Raw genomic sequence first — 16,316 nt, 5'->3', positions numbered from 1 at the left:
CATCACCACCATCATCATCACCATCATCATCACCACCATCATCACCACCACCACCATCACCACCACCACCATCATCACCCACCACCACCATCACCACCACCACCATCATCATCACCACCATCACCACCACCACCATCGCCACCACCACCAACATCACCATCACCACCATTGTCATCATCTCCTTCCTACCTGTATATGAAACTGTTCAGCCCGTGTGTGGGACATCCTAAACCATGTTACACCCCAGAGCAGATTTCAGGTTTCTGGGCTCCCACTCATTTATTCAGTAAACCTGCTCAGCCCTGGAGAAGTGAAAGATGAATATCACAGCTTGCCTCCTGGGTTCCACAGTCTGAAAAGGATGACTAATCAAAATCCTCCACATCCAACCCATCATCCACAAAGCAGCTCCAAAAATAACCCTCAAGTTTGTCCAGCACTCATTCAAACCCCATTTTTCTCATTTGCAATACAGTAATGGTCTCCTGCAGTACATTATAGAACTGTCCACCAAATTTTTAATTTTCTATCTTCACAGTGGCCCTTCCTGGAGGGAACACAATCCCTTTCTGCTGAAATCTGAATTGGCCATATAAACTGGACCTGGTGGCACGTGCCTATAATCCCAGTGACAAGGGTGGCTGAGGCGGGAGGATTGCAAGTTCAAAGCCAATCTGGGCAATTTAAGGGGGTCATAAGCAGCTTAGCAAAAGATTCTGTCTCATAATAAGAAATAAAGGACTGGGGATGTGACTCAGTGGTAAAGCACCCCTGGGTTCAATCCTCAGCATCAAGAAGAAGAGGAGGAGGAGGAGGAGGAAGAGGAGGAAGCCACCGCTGCCATATAACTTGATTTGGGCAATAAAATATGGGCAGAAGTGACATGTGATGCTTCGAGGCAGAGGTCGTAAGAGCCAGTACATGGTTTACTATGTCTCCTTTCCTGCTATAGTGACCATGCATTTTCAAGATGGTGACTGCTCTGTCCACCTAGATCCTGGACTGAGTGATCCCCCAGCTGACATGCAGTGGATGCAGAGCATAAGTGATAAATAAAATGTTGCTGAGCTAAGCCTCAGAGATGTTGGAGCTGCTACAAGTGCCACATAACCTACCCTGTCCTGGTCGCTACGTTTCCCAAATGACTTCCTTCTTTCTACCTTGCTGCCCTCCAATCCAATCTTCAAATGGCAGCCAAAATTATCTCTTAAAAACAAATTAAATTTGCTAGAAACCTTTCCATGGATTTCCATGGCATTGAAAATGAAACCTGCACTTGAAAACACGGTTCCTGTTTTGACCCTTGCTTCTTTTCTCTCCTCCTCCAATGTCACTAGTTGTCTGTCCCTCACCCCACCCCCCATTCACCTGCTCCAGATTCTTAGCACCGAGTCTCTGCATGTTTCCACCACTCACTGGAACTTTATTTCACCTTTTTTTTTTTTTTTTTTTTTTTTTTTTTTTTAATTTTAAGACAGGGTCTTGCTGAGTTGCTTAGGGCCTTGCTAAGCTGCCAAGGTTGGCTTTGAACTCTTGATTCTCCTGCCTCAGCCTTCTAAGCCGCTGGGATTACAGGTATGCAACACCACAGCTGGCTCACTATTTTTAACACATCTGGTTCCTTCTCATACTTCTTATTTTAGCTCAAATGCCACCTCCTGGGAGTGGTTTGTCCTGAATAACCAATTAAAATTAAGAACCCTCCCACGCTGCTCTTGTCATTGGCAATCATGTTCTGCTCAGATGCAGTACTTGCAGTCTTTAATCACCTATCTGTGTAATGATTTATATTTCTCTTGATTGTCTACCTCCACTGAGATATATACTCCATGAGGCTAGGTCCAGGCCTATTTTCTTCACCAAGGTGGATGCAGCACCCACAGGTCCCTGGCACATACCCACTGAACGAACATGAATGAATGAATGCAGTAAGCAAATCCTGATCTGACAGAATCTGGATTCAAGTGGTAGCAACAGGAACGCACATGAATCTCCCACAAGTCAGGGACATTTTCAAAGAGGAAAACATATTTAAGAAGGTACAGATCTAAACTAGAGAGGCTCTGAAATAGCAGCAAAGGCCTATTTTGGGGGTAAGACATAAGGCTGGTAACAAAATTAATCCAGAACTCCAAGTCACATGCAAAGAAAGGCTAGGCTGCAAATCAAAATCTCATAATGGACCCAGGCACTCGACAAGACCTCCAAAGAGACAGCAAGGGCCCTGCTGTGCTCTCCTGCCTCCTTGAGATCACACGTCATTCCACAAAATGATCGGCAGGTCCCTGGTGCAATGGTGGATTTTTCTTTTTCTTTTTGCTCACACCTTCTCTAATAGAATTTTATATAGCTGTTGTTCCCCTGAATCCTTTTATTTTTCACTACCTGGGATTTTATGTAACGGTGCTTAACCACTGAACCAACCACATGCCTAGCCCACCCACCCCCACTTTTTTTTTTTTTTCTGAGACAGGGTCTCACTAAGTCCTTAGGGCCTCACTAAGTTGCTGAGGTTGGCTTTGAACTTGTGATCCTCCTGCCTCAGTCTTCTGAGCCACTGGGATTACAGGTGTGCACCACTGCACCTGACTCTGAATACATTTTTAACCTTTAATCTTTCACTTTAAGTTTAAATATTTGCAAAACAATGTAATTTGTGGCATATTGTGAATATTAACTCTTTTAACAATCTTACATTTCTCTAACTGAACCAAAATACAGCACTGTGTTGACTCAATACCTCCTATTTATTTATTTATTGATCGAGGTGGGGGGTGCGGGTACCGGGATTGTTGAATCCAGGGGCACTAGAACACTGAGCCACACTCCCAGCCCTATTTTGCATTTTATTTAGAGACAGAGTCTCACTGAGTTACTTAGCACCTCACTATTGCTGAGGCTCGCTTTGAACTTGGGATCCTTCTGCCTCAGCCTCCCAAGTCGCTGGGATTATAGGCATGCGTCACCACACCCAGACCTATTTAAAGTTAGAAAAGTGGGTTTTTTCTTTACAGTTGCAATTTTTACATCATTCCTTTTTCTCCCTGAACTCATATTTTCATTCAACTTTGCCAACAGAATTTTAAAGTAACACAAATTCCTTAACAATCAAATATCAACATACATAAATTTTGATGATTATTAAGTATAAAAGTCAAACTTTTATTAAAAATGCATCTTTCAATGGGATAGATGAGGCTTCTTTTTTATGTTGTTTGATGAATCCATGAATTAACATAACTTTTTGTTGAATAAGATGGTTTCACAAACAATTATACTTCTAATTAATGTGTTTTAGAATGCAATTGCTCAGATACCTGCTCACATAAAAATGTAGGTCTGTATGGAAGACATATAGGTATGTTTTATAGATACTACTCAATTTTTAAAACTCTTTCTTATTTTTATTCCAAAACTAACAAAGTGATCTATTATCACAAATTATTTTTTATGGCCAAGAGCTGATAATTTCATTAGGCCTTCTTTCGATTTTATTGAAAGTGAAGAGTTGAAACTGAACCAACTTGTGAAAAGATTTGTCACCCAGTCATTAGAATCATCCACTTTCTTACAGGTAGAGAGGTACACCAACACAGCCTTCAATACTGATCAAAGTTGGGTATGATGGTGCACGCCTGTAATCCCAGTGGCTCAGGAGGCTAAGACAGGAGGATTGCAAGTTCGAAACCAGCCTCAGCAACTTAGAGAGGGCCCAAGCAACTCAGCAAGACCCTGTCTCTAGATAAAATACAAAAAAGTGCTGGGGATATGACTCAGTGGTTAAGTACCCCTGGGTTCACTCTTCAGTACCAAAAAAAAAAAAAAAGAGGCTGATCAAACAACTATCACTTGTGCATTTTACTCTCTCCCCTGAGGATAACTTGTTTAACCTGATATTTACATAAAGGATTGGGAAAATCAAATTATTGCTTATTTCATTAAACCTTTTCCAATATCATATTTCCTATTAAATGCTTTAATATTATCACATACTTAGAACTTTTGTTTTGTTTTGTTTTTGGTGCTGGAGATCAAGCCCAGGGACTTGCATTACACATGCTAGACAAGCACTCTACCACTGAGCTACATCCTCAGCCCTTAAAATTTTTAATGCACTTTGGAGATACAACATTCATTAATGGAAAATGTCAGCCATATAAACAATTCTCATTGTCAAACCAGTCAGCCAAGGCAGGCTTACCTGCCTTTATCAGAAGTCACTCTTTATTAAAAGTCTCAGGATCTCTCTCAACAGGAAAGGTTTCTTTAGCAATATCAGGAACCCTGAAAAGACAAGAGTGTGTATGTGCACATGCAGACAATGGACCTTGAATCCAGGGCCTCACATGCACTACTCAAGTGCTCTACCACTGGCTACATCCCCAGTCCTTTTTTAAAATATATATATATTTTGAGACAGGGTCTTTCTAAGTTTACCCAGCTAAGCTCAAACTTGAGATCCTCTTGCTTGGTCTTCTGAGTAGCTGGGATCACAGGTATAGGCAACTGTACAGCTAAGATGGGTACTTTTAAAAAATACTGTCTTTCTACTTCACCCTTTGTCTGATTCCACACAATTTTTTCACATACTGGGCTGTGCATGATAGTGTAATTTAGGATGAATGAAAGATACATGTTTTCTTTAATAAAATTGAAAGAGACTCTAAAAGGAAATATGGAGGAGAGAAACAGTCTTGTTTTCAGGCCATCTCTACTCAATTTAGAAAGAATGCATATTAAAAAAAGAAAGAAAAAAGAATGCATATGAAAATTGCACTAGAATTTTCTGGAAACAAATTCCCTTTTATCTAGGCAAGCACATAGTGCTCTTGGGAAGTCTTCACGTACCCCAGATTCTTTTTCTTTTTCAGTGCTATGGGTTCAACCCAGGTCCTCTCACATGCTAGGTAAGTGCTCTACCACTTACCTGCTCCCCAGGCCTCCAGATTTGGAGACTCGTGTCCTATTGCTCTTGAGAGCAGTCTATCTGGGGCTGCAGAATAAAACAAAATTCTCCTCTGTGATGGGTCCAGACAGCTGGGTATAAAAAGGGACCACTGAGAATTGCCCTCACCCATCCCATTCTGGACTGCCTCTCTTCTCGCCATGTCCAGAAATGAGATGTGACCATAGGAGTGGAGAGTGCTGTGGACTCCTTACTGCTGGCTGCTTCTGGTTTGGGAGTGATTATTCTAGTTGCTAGAAGATTGCCCTGTCTTCCTAAGATGGGTAAATGAGGAGCATGCTTACCTCCTGCCACCTTCATTTTCAGCTCAAGACTGACCCAAGGGATTTCCTAATTTTATATTCAATGTCTTACTCTGAATGAGAAAAAGCAGTTTCAGTAAATTTATGTTTTACCCAGAAACTAAGTCAAAGTGGGATACAAAACAGAAATGAGATTTTTTTTTCATTGATTTGTAACAATGTGCTTTTGATTTGCCAAATGCTCTGCTTAATAATGCTTAGTCCTCACAATAGTGCTACAAGGACACTATAGCGTCCCTGACTTACAAGTGAGGAAACAGAGACCCACTGAAGTTTGTTATCTTGCCCTGTGTCTCACAGACGACAAGGCGCAGACTCAGATCACAAGGCCTTGCAATTTTCACCAGGCAGAGCTGCCTCGGTATCCTTCACCCACTGTACCTGCGGCATACAGGGAACATCTTTCCTGTGTCTTCTACAGATGATTCCAGATTATAAGTCATGTCCCAATTAACAATAGAATTAATTGAATAGAGTGAAGAAATTAAAATTGCACATGATCCCCAAATCTCCATTTGGCCAATAATCTCGGCCTCTTACTCCAGATGGACTTTTAGAAGGGTTTCTAACAAGTGATAGTATTTGGCAGGTTCTAGTTTTACCACCTTGCTTTTCTATCCTATTCCTGAATAGAGATAGTAGCATGCAGAAGAGAAACTTGAACATTGCACAGCAGGAAGAGAAAGAGAGAAGAGAATCCAAAAGTTTCAAGGGTTTAAATTACATGTGGATATAAATGAGGTGGCTATTGTGACATTCATCTTTGTGACTTTGGGTTGACACAGATGTTAAACTCTACCTTCAGTTAAAATGCATAATCAAGGCAGATTGCTCACTCGCAGGTGCCTATCATCCGCCATTTGCCTGCCTCTCGCCTGTCCATCGCCTGCCTTACACCTATCCATCACCCAACGCACGAGGTTCACCTCCCGATTGTCCGACAACAGTCAGCAAACTGATCACCAACCGCCAGTGGAGCACCAGCTGCCTGCTGTTTCCTGGAAGTTCACTGTTACAGTACCTGCAGGTTTTATTACACGTGGCTGCCGCCATTTTGAGACAACAGCCAGGCCCCATAGGACCCCTGGCCAGACTGACTGAGCCCTGTCTCCAGAATCCTTCAGCCTGACCAATCACTCCCTGCCTCTGGGGCCCTCACATCAACTGACTGCTCCCTGCTGCCAGGACCCCCAGACCTACTAACTGCGCCCTATCACCGGGACCCCAGACCGACTGATTGTACCTGGCCTCCAGGATCCTGCAACCACACCAAACACACCCGACCTCCAGGACCCCTGCCTGACCAACCACACCCCACCTCCAAGACCTCCAGCTGACCACGTCCACACCCTGAGCTGCAGCTCCCCATTTGCCAACACATTTGGAAGCCAGAGCAGCCATCTAGGATAATCCTGGAAGCTGTAACTCCGATCTTTGGGTGGGGCAAATCCCATCCTGCGACGCCTGCTGGAGGCGTGAAGCTCATTGTCAGGTACCTCTCATGCATCAGGCTACTGAACACTGGGAGGTTTCATTAGTATATGACTGTTATACAGTAGATTTTCTTTTTTCTCCTTTTTAAAAAATTTAAGTTTTTATTTCTTTACTTTTCTTGCTCTCTTTTCCTTTTGTTTACCTGTTCCCTCAGAGTCTATTTCTCCCTTTTTTGCATGCTAACATCCGATTTCTTTTGATTACACTCTCACCCTTTCTATTTTCTAGAACTTCTGTATATTCTTTTCTTCTCCCATTAACAGCCACATTCTACATCCCTCTGCATCCTCTTTGTCCTCCATTAGAAACTGCAGACCTTATTGCAAACCTGTTTGTTTTAACAAAGATAATATTTGAACTCACTTTGTTTATTATGACAATTTTGTTATTGTCCCCATAGGGGCTATTTGGTCTAGGATTGCATAGTGTCTGATTTGGGCACTGCTAATATTGATCTCTCCTTAAAGAAAGGGTTTTGGAAACCTATAGGGCCACTATAAGCCTATAGGGGGAAATCTGCAATACCCCAGATCTGCACTGCTACAGGGGAAGATACATGAACAACATGAAAAAACAAGGGAAGAAAATGATCCAAACAAATCTAGATTCTATATTAATAGAATCCAATGACAGTATGTTAGAAGAAATGTCAGAAAAGGACTTCAGATTATACATGATTAAGATGATTTGCGAAGCAAAGGATGAGATAAGAGAGCAAATGCAGGCAATGACTGATAATACCAATAAGCTAAAAGAGCAACTGCAGGAAGCAAAAGATTATTTCAACAAAGAGAAATTCTCAAAAAAAAAAAAAAAAAATCCTTGAAATGAAGGAGACAATGAACCAAATAAAAAACTCAATGGAAAGCATCACCAAAAGACTAGACCACTTGGAAGACAGAACCTCAGACAATGAAGACAAAATATTTAATCTTGAAAATAAAGTTGCCCAAACAGAGAAGATGGTAAGAAATCATGAACAGAATCTCCAAGAACTATGGGACATCATGAAAAGGCCAAATTTAAGAATTATTGGGATTGAGGAAGGCACAGAGATACAAACCAAAGGAATGAACAACCTATTCAATGAAATAATATCAGAAAATTTCCCAAACCTGAAGAATGAAGTGGAAAATCAAATACAAGAGGCTTACAGAACACCAAATGCACAAAATCACAACAGATCCACACCAAGGCACATTATAATGAGAATACCTAACATTCAAAATAAAGATAGGATTTTGAAGGCCGCAAGAGAAAAGCATCAGATTACATATAGTGGGAAACCAATACGGATAGCAGCCAACTTCTCAACCCAGACTCTAAAAGCTAGAAGGGCCTGGAACAATATATTTCAAACTCTGAAAGAATATGGTTGCCAACCAAGAATCCTATACCCAGCAAAACGTACCTTAAGATTTGAGATGAAATAAAATCCTTCCATGATAAACAAAAGTTAAAAGAATATACAAATAGAAAGCCTATGCTACAGAATATTCTCAACAACAATGCAATTCCAATTAAAATCCCAATGATGTACCTTACGGAAATAGAGCAAACAATCATGAAATTCATCTGGAAGAATAAGAAATGCAGAATGGCTAAAGCAAACCTTAATACCAGAACTTCAACTATATTACAAAGCAATAGTAACAAAAACGGCATGGTATTGGCACCAAAATAGACAGGTAGATCAATGGTACAGAATAGAGGACACGGACACAAACCCAAATAAATACAATTTTCTCATACTAGACAAAGTTGCCAGAAATATGCAATGAAGAAAAGATAGCCTCTTCAACAAATGGTGCTGGGAAAACTGGAAATCCATATGCAACAGAATGAAACTGAACCCCTATCTCTCACCCTGCACAAAACTCAACTCACAATGGATCAAGGACCTTGAAATCAGACCAGAGACCCTGCATCTTATAGAAGAAAAAGTAGGTCCAAATCTTCAACTTGTTGGCTTAGGATCAGACTTCCTTAACAGGACTCCCATAGCACAAGAAATAAAAGCAAGAATCAATAACTGGGATAGATTCAAACTAAATAGCTTTCTCTCAGCAAAGGAAACTATCAGCAATGCGAAGAGAGAGCCTACAGAGTGGGAGAAAATCTTTGCCACTCATACTTCAGATAGAGCACTAATTTCCAGAATATATAAAGAAGTCAAAGAACTCAAAAAACTCTACACCAAGAATACAAATAACCCAATCAACAAATGAGCTAAGGATATGAACAGACACTTCACAGAAGATGATCTACAAGCAATCAACAAACATACGAAAAAATGTTCACCATCTTTAGTAATAAGAGAAATGCAAATCAAAACTACCCTAAGATTCCATCTCACCCCAATTAGAATGGCAATTATCAAGAATACAAGCAACAATAGGTGTTGGCAAGGATGTGGGGAAAAAGGTACACTCATACATTGCTGGTGGGACTGCAAATTAGTGCAGCCACTCTGGAAAGCAGTGTGGAGATTCCTTAGAAAACTTAGAATGCACCCACCATTTGACCCAGCTATCCCACTCCTCAGTCTATACCCAAAGGACTTAAAATCAGCATACTACAAAGATACAGTCACATAAATGTTCATAGCCACTCAATTCACAATAGCCAGATTGTGGAACCAACCTAGAAGTCCTTCAATTGATGAATGGATAAAGAATCTGTGGTATATATATATACAATGGAATATTACTCAGCTATAAAGAATAATAAAATTATGGCATTTGCAGGCAAATGGATGAAATTGGAGAATATCATGCTAAGTGAGATAAGCCAATCTCAAAAATCCAAAAGATGAATGATCTCACTGAAAAGTGGATGATGACACATAATGGGGGGTGGGAGGGGGGCCAGAATAGAGGAAGGAGGGACTGTATAGAGGGAAAAGAGGGGTGGGAGGGGTGGGGGGGAAGGGAAAAATAACAGAATGAATCAAACACCATTACCCTATGTAAATATGATTACACAAATGGTATGCTGTTACTCCATGTACAAACAGAAACAACATGTATCCCATTTGTTTAAAATACAAATTAATTTAAAAAATATTTGAGTAGCAATAATGGCCTAGTTGAGGTTAAAAAGTGTGCCTTTAATTTGGAACTAATTTCCTTTTGTGCCTTTCTTTCTTCATCAATAAATAGCAGATTAGAAGCAATAGTAGTTAAAAAATATTATGGAGGTAAACAAAAATTAGAAACTTATCAATAGAAACTGTAGAAGATGATGAATTCTTGAGTGACACATAGAAATAAATGACCTTAATGTCCAAAAAAAAAAAAAATGCATGATTGAGTACATCGACTGTGGCCATGAGATCTAAATCAAACTGGTGAGAATAACTGAGTGCCAGTCACAGTCTAAGACTGTGGCAGACACCTCATGCATCTGCTTCCCAACACCAGTTCTCCTCAGCCCACCTCTGACTTCAGCTGTGGCTGCAGTGAACAGCCCTAAGTAATCTCAGACTCACCTTACTCTGTCATTGTCCATCTTAAGACAAGGTCCATGGACCTTTCTACTGGGCAGTGGTTGGCAGGCTTCTCGGATGCCATGAGATATACAGCCCAGTACTGGAGGGAGGACGCCATTCGTTAATGCCAGGGCAACGTAGAACCAAGAGGAATGGCAGCCAGGGGACAAATGTCCCAATCTTCTATCCTTCAGGGGGACGACTCTGGGACACATCTGCACACATTTCTGGGGGCCCCTGCTGCCCACAGTGACAAACTCGTGTATTGGATTTTCCTCCTCCTCTGTCTTAACCTCTCAGTTTCTCATTTCTGCTTTCTGATACCACCTCCCCAATAAACAACCTGCTCCCAAGACCCTTAGACTTTTGCTTTTGGTAGAACCCAAGAGAGACCTGGAATTATTAGATATTATATACTAATAGACCATTCTCCACGGACATAGCTAAACAAGATAAAAATCAAACGGCAAAGCCTCTGGTCATTCTAGTAAAAGTCATTCTTAACTTACAAATGGGAAAGTCAAGAGAAAAAGGGACACACACCCCAGGGAAACTGTGTTAAGAGCCTTCAAAAGAGCTTTCCAAACTGCACTCTGGAGCAAGGCACAGAGACACAGCCTGTCACCCAGTGATGGGAGACTGAGGCAGGAAGATCACAAGCTCAAGGCCAGCCTCAGCAGCCTAGGGAGACCCTGTCTCAAAATGAAAGATAATGCTTCTTAAAAAGGGCTGGGGACGTAGCTCAGTGGCAGAGCACCCCCTATTTTAATTCCCGATACTGGGGAGCAGGGACCTACACCCTGGGAATTCTGGTTTATCTTTATGGAGGATTGCATAATTCCAATTTCACTCCTCCAAAAGAATCACGGTCTCTTCAAGTCACTGTCTTGTCACCCAGACTGATGAAATGTGTTGTGTGGGGCAGAAAAAGAAGGTTGTTGCAATCACAGCTTTTTAAAGACATATTTTTTTAGATGCAATTTGGTACCTTGCTCAATAGTCCTAGCTATTTTTAATTGTAAGTTTAATTTAACTCTGGCCTTCTTGTCCCCGCACTTGGCTTGTTGGAGCTAAATAAAGAAAAAGCCTAAGCTTTTCTTTCTAGCATTTGCGTTGAACTTGAAAAGTCCTTATCACTCCTCCAGGCCCCCTCCACTTTCGAAATGAATGAGAAGAGGAACATGTCATAGAACTGCATCTCTATTCTGACAGCAGGAAACTCATGACCTGTTTTTTCATTCTGTCCTTTAAAGAGTAACAAAAATCCTCTTTCCCAGCAACTTTCTAGTGAGAATTTGCCAACTAAGTGTAACTTGGAATTTGCATGTAATTCTTTTAGCAACTCTGGAAACCTGCAAAATTTACAACTTCATTTTTAAAACGAAGAAGTTGGTGAGAGTACTATCTTTCTCTACTGAGAATACATCATTTGAAACCAGAGATTTAAATAAGGACTTTCACTATATAGGATGAAAACTGGTTTCACAGAAGCCATACATTTTAAAGCATTTTAGTTGAAACCTAGTGGCTTTAAGCCAGGGAGGGTAAAACCTGACACCGGTGGACTGGCCACTGTCGACATTATTAGTTGATCATGGCATTTCTTGTCACCAAATCTGGTTGTAGTTTTAGTAGTCTCCTTAACATAGCACTTGAGTTGATCATTGTTCTGAAATTAATGGAAGAAAATCAGAGAAGATAAATATAAAACAGTATTAAGAATACTATTGAATTTTGAGCAAAACAAAGCCCTGGCCCATGAGAAGCTGATTTCTAGTTGGGAAACACAAAATAAATTGATAAACATGTATTTACTATCTGGAGCAGAGTTTGCCCATCACCTTCCAAACATCTGTCCATCACAATACTAAATACCTGGGATAATCAACTTGTGAAAAGAAAAGATTTACTTTGGCTCATGGTTTTAGAGGTTCTACTCCAGGATTGATAGGCTCCATGGGTTTTAGGCCTGAGGTGGATGTGCTAGACAGCAACAGCTGGTAATGAAGCAAAGTCACTCACCTCATGGTCAGGAGGCAAAGAGAAACCAGAAGGGGACAGGGTCCTACCATCCCTTCCAAGGACACGCTCCCAATGACCTTCCACCAGGCCCACCTTTGAAAGGTTCCATCACCTCCCAATAACAACCAGATGGGGATGGAGCCTTTAATGCATGGGCATTTGGGAGACATCTAAGATCCAAAATGTAGCATGCCTATTCATTGCAGCTCTCTCAGATTAACAGAATAATTACTTCAATCTGGGCACTTGACCTCCCAGCTAAAAACCATATTCCCCAAGCCTTTCTCATAGCTATGTATGGCATGGGACCAGGATCTGATTAATAAGATGTAAGTTGATACACATGGTGAAGCATACTTTGTGGAACTTCCTGCAGACATTCTTTCTTCCACCTGCTACTGGGAAACTATATGTTCTGGTTAGAGAGACCCAGCAGCCATATTGAATCTAGAGGATTTGGATCTCAGCCTAGGCTCCGTGCTTTGAAAATTTAGAAGAACCTTCAGTTCTTGATAACCAGGGAGGTACCCTATCCAACAATCCACATTCAAACTTTTTTTGATTAAGAAAGAAAAGCATTTCTACTTTATTGAAGCTACTACTTTCAAGTTTCTGTTTTCATAACTTAACCTAATCCTAAGTTATATACCATGCTTGTATAATGATATCAAAATGATTCCACTGTCATGTATAACTAAAAATAACCAATAAAAAATAAAATACATATATACACACCATAGATAATATTGAATTGGATACAGAGAAATATATGTCCAATAGAGGATATCAATTGATCACAGAAGAGAGGCAGGCTTCAGGGCCCCATTGGAACAAACAATTGTAGATTTAAATGTTGATATTTGGCAGGAATAAAAATACATATTTTCTCTCGTGGTTGTAGGTTGTATTTACAGGCAGATCATTTCTAAGAAGTTGTGGTGTTTCTGCTGAGTAAATTAATGAATGTTTAAACCACTATATTAAATTGAGATATTCTTTTCTGTTTTAAAACAGTTTACAGGGCCATAAATTTTCCATCTGCATTGGGTATTCCAAGGGAACATGTTTCATCTGCATTCTAGCCTTCTTTATATTCTTTCATGGAAGCATCAGCACCATTGAAATGCCAGTGCTGCAATCCTATCCTCCTTGTTTTTAAAGCACCAAAGCCTTGCTTATTTGCATATTAGTTGACATAAATTTGAATATTAATTTCACTAGGCACTGCCTCTAAATCCAGAAAATAAATAGAGCCTGCTGCTGTATAATCATATAGAAAACCAGTATTTAGGACTTGTGAGTGCCTAAAAGTTTTAAACCTCCTACATATAATTTTACTTGGATTAAACTAACATATATATGCATACATATTCATTCACACAGTGGTCAAATTGCAGGTTGTAAACTTCACAATGAATGATTCATTGCACTTATTCCCATGGGAATAAATTATAAAAGTTTCTAGTTTGGAAGAAGTCATAATCCCATTTCAAAAAGGTATCAGTCAGGATCATTCTTTTAGCAACACATAACAGAAAACCAACCTAAAATTTCATTAGGCTAAACTGTGAATTTATTGGCTCACTCAACTAGGAAGGCCAAGGATGATCTGACTTTGGGTACAACTAGGCTCAGGTGTTCAAATGATTTCTCTCTTCATCTTTCTGGTCTGCCTGACTTTGGCTTCATTCTCAAGCAGATTCCCTCTATGTGTGGTAGCAAGATACCCCTGCCAGCCTCAAGTCGGTATTCTTCTCTTCTTGTACCTTATGACCTCAGAAGGTTAAAAAAGAAAGAAAGAAAGAAAAGAAAACCTCCCCTTTATGTTGATTCCCAGAGGGAAAAAAAAAATGTCCCTAGACAGCCTTAATCAGGTGCCCACCATCATGGTTAACAACTTTACCAGAATCTCTTGCAGTTAGGAAGGACGAATGCAGTGGAAACGGTCAAAAGGGGTGGGCTGGTGAGAAACTGTACACTCATGGAGGGAAGCCTGATCGTTCATTGGCTCTTGCTAAAATGAAGACGAGGGCAACTTTCCACTGAGCTAGAAAAGCTGATCCCTTTTTAGCATGTCCAGGCTCCTACTGTGGAAAAAACCACTAGGGAGGTGCTAGGATATACTAGGACTTCTCAAACTTTCATATTCAAACACAGCACCTGGAGTTTTGAAAAATATACACTCTTGATTCAGTAGGTTTGGAATAGGGCTCAGGATTCTGTAGGTATCACAAGTACCTAGGTTAAGCAAATCTGCTGGTCCCTGGACCACACTTTGAGTAGCAAAGGTAGACCCTCACTCATTACTGAAAGTCTCTTTTACCCCAAGAGCACAGCACCCTGGTTACCCTTTGTTATGCTTATGTGTGAGACAATGCAAGAAGGTTTAGGAGAGATACGATTGGGTTGTAAGAGTGTTAGCCCAATCAGTGATTTAATCCTGATCGGGATTAACTGAGTGGTAACTGAAGTGGTGGGGTGTGGCTGGAGGAGGGGGGAATTGGAGCTTAGCTTTGGGTATATATTTGGATCTGGCAAGTGGACTCTCTCTTTCTGCTTACTGATCATGATGTGAGCTACTTCCCTCCACCACAATGTTCAGCCTTGCCTTGAGCCCTGCTGAGGAATGGAGCTGGACTTCTATGGACTAAGACCTCTGAAACTGTGAGCCCTCAAATAAACTTTCCTCCTCTACAGTTGTTCTGGTGGGGTCTTTTTGTCGCAGCAGCAAAAAAGTTGACTAACACACCCTTCTACAGAATTATTTCACCATCTTCATTTTGCCATAGCTCTGGGTCCCATGGATAAAGCTCCCTTTACTGCTCCCACCCAAAAGTTAATATGAAGGTCCCTGCCTTATTTAATCTCCTGAAGCAGTTTTACTGGCTTCTGCTTTGGGTATGACAGAGTCCCTGATGGGCAAGATCCCTCTCTGTGACTGGCACCTGTCGAAACTGATAGACTGCTGAGCAATTAGGTCTCATCACTGTTTGACTGGCTTTCAGTTTGCATTCTCCTAAATTATGGAGAGTTTAGGAAAACTGAACCAGTATAGCACTACTTTCTGGACATGCGAAATTGCTTGTTTGCATAATGTACAGCAAATTCATAAGTCTGACTCAGCTCCTGGATGTTCTTGCTCATTTAGCATGCAGGTGTATAAAAGATGCATAAGACCTTCTTCGGGGTGCTCTCTCCAGACATAATACAGCTGCATCCTGAACAAATGAGAATTGCATCTGAGCTTTCAAACAGGGACATGAGAACGTGAACAACTGGGACTCGGCATTATTTGGCTGAACGCTGCATTCTGTGCCTCCGTTTTTCAGCACATAGCCTGATTCCCTCCTCCCACTCCCCAGTTGAGCCCACATCCAACTTCCTGCTCCTTCTGTCATGGAGGAGGGAGGGGTAAAGGAGAAAACTCGCTGGACAGAGAAAAATCAGACCGTGCACTTTCCACCAATATCTTCAATATATGAAATCAGGTGAAAATGAACTTCAAAGATAGTCTTTAAAGGGGAAAAGAATTCCTGAAAGGTTCACATTTGCAGCAACGGAGGCAATCCTACCTATTTAGCCTGGGAGATCCCAGGTGTTCATAGGCTGCTTGTATGTAGACAACTACATGTCAATTTCACCCAGAGAAGCCATCTTCTCCTCTTCCATTTTACTGTGTGTGTGTGCATACTCTGGGGGTTGAACGCAGGGTCTCCTGCATTCTAGGCAAACACTCCACAACTGAGCTACACCCACCCTCTTCTCCTATGTTCTCTCTGAATGACTGCCCAGTGAACAGCCGAGCTATTCCCATGAGAAGGGAGAGCAGAACCAGTTGACTCCCTTGCCGTCCGTACCCCACCCCCAGCTCCCCAAGCCCCAGTCCTCCAGTTCAGAATGGCTTTTGCCACCCTCTCACTTCTGTCTCTCCTGGAGTCAGAGCTTAGTACACACTGCCCAAGAACACCAAACTGTCAGTCTCCTCAGGTGTTGAGTGTGGGCACTTGCTTGAGGTATAGGGCTCAATTTCCTCCACGGAAAA

The 16,316-nt window shown here is 41.2% G+C and overlaps 1 long non-coding RNA gene across 2 annotated transcripts in view; it reads right to left on the bottom strand.

The window, feature by feature from the left end:
• The window catches only part of LOC306669954, a 36,023-nt gene that overhangs the window by 2,718 nt on the left and 16,989 nt on the right, over positions 1-16,316 (bottom strand). Inside the window, exons 2-3 of one of the 2 annotated variants that reach the window (XR_013766259.1) lie at positions 4,202-4,284; positions 199-302 (exon numbers count right to left, since the gene is read on the bottom strand). This is a non-coding gene — a long non-coding RNA (uncharacterized lncRNA). Of the gene's footprint in view, positions 1-198; positions 303-4,201; positions 4,285-16,316 lie in introns of those variants that run through there. The other variant, XR_013766258.1, reaches the window with a different exon arrangement.

Source organism: Sciurus vulgaris (genome assembly GCF_902686455.1).
Source record: "Sciurus vulgaris genome assembly, chromosome: 9".
Classification (NCBI taxonomy): domain Eukaryota; kingdom Metazoa; phylum Chordata; class Mammalia; order Rodentia; family Sciuridae; genus Sciurus; species Sciurus vulgaris.
This window is presented reverse-complemented; position numbering and strand designations above follow the sequence as displayed.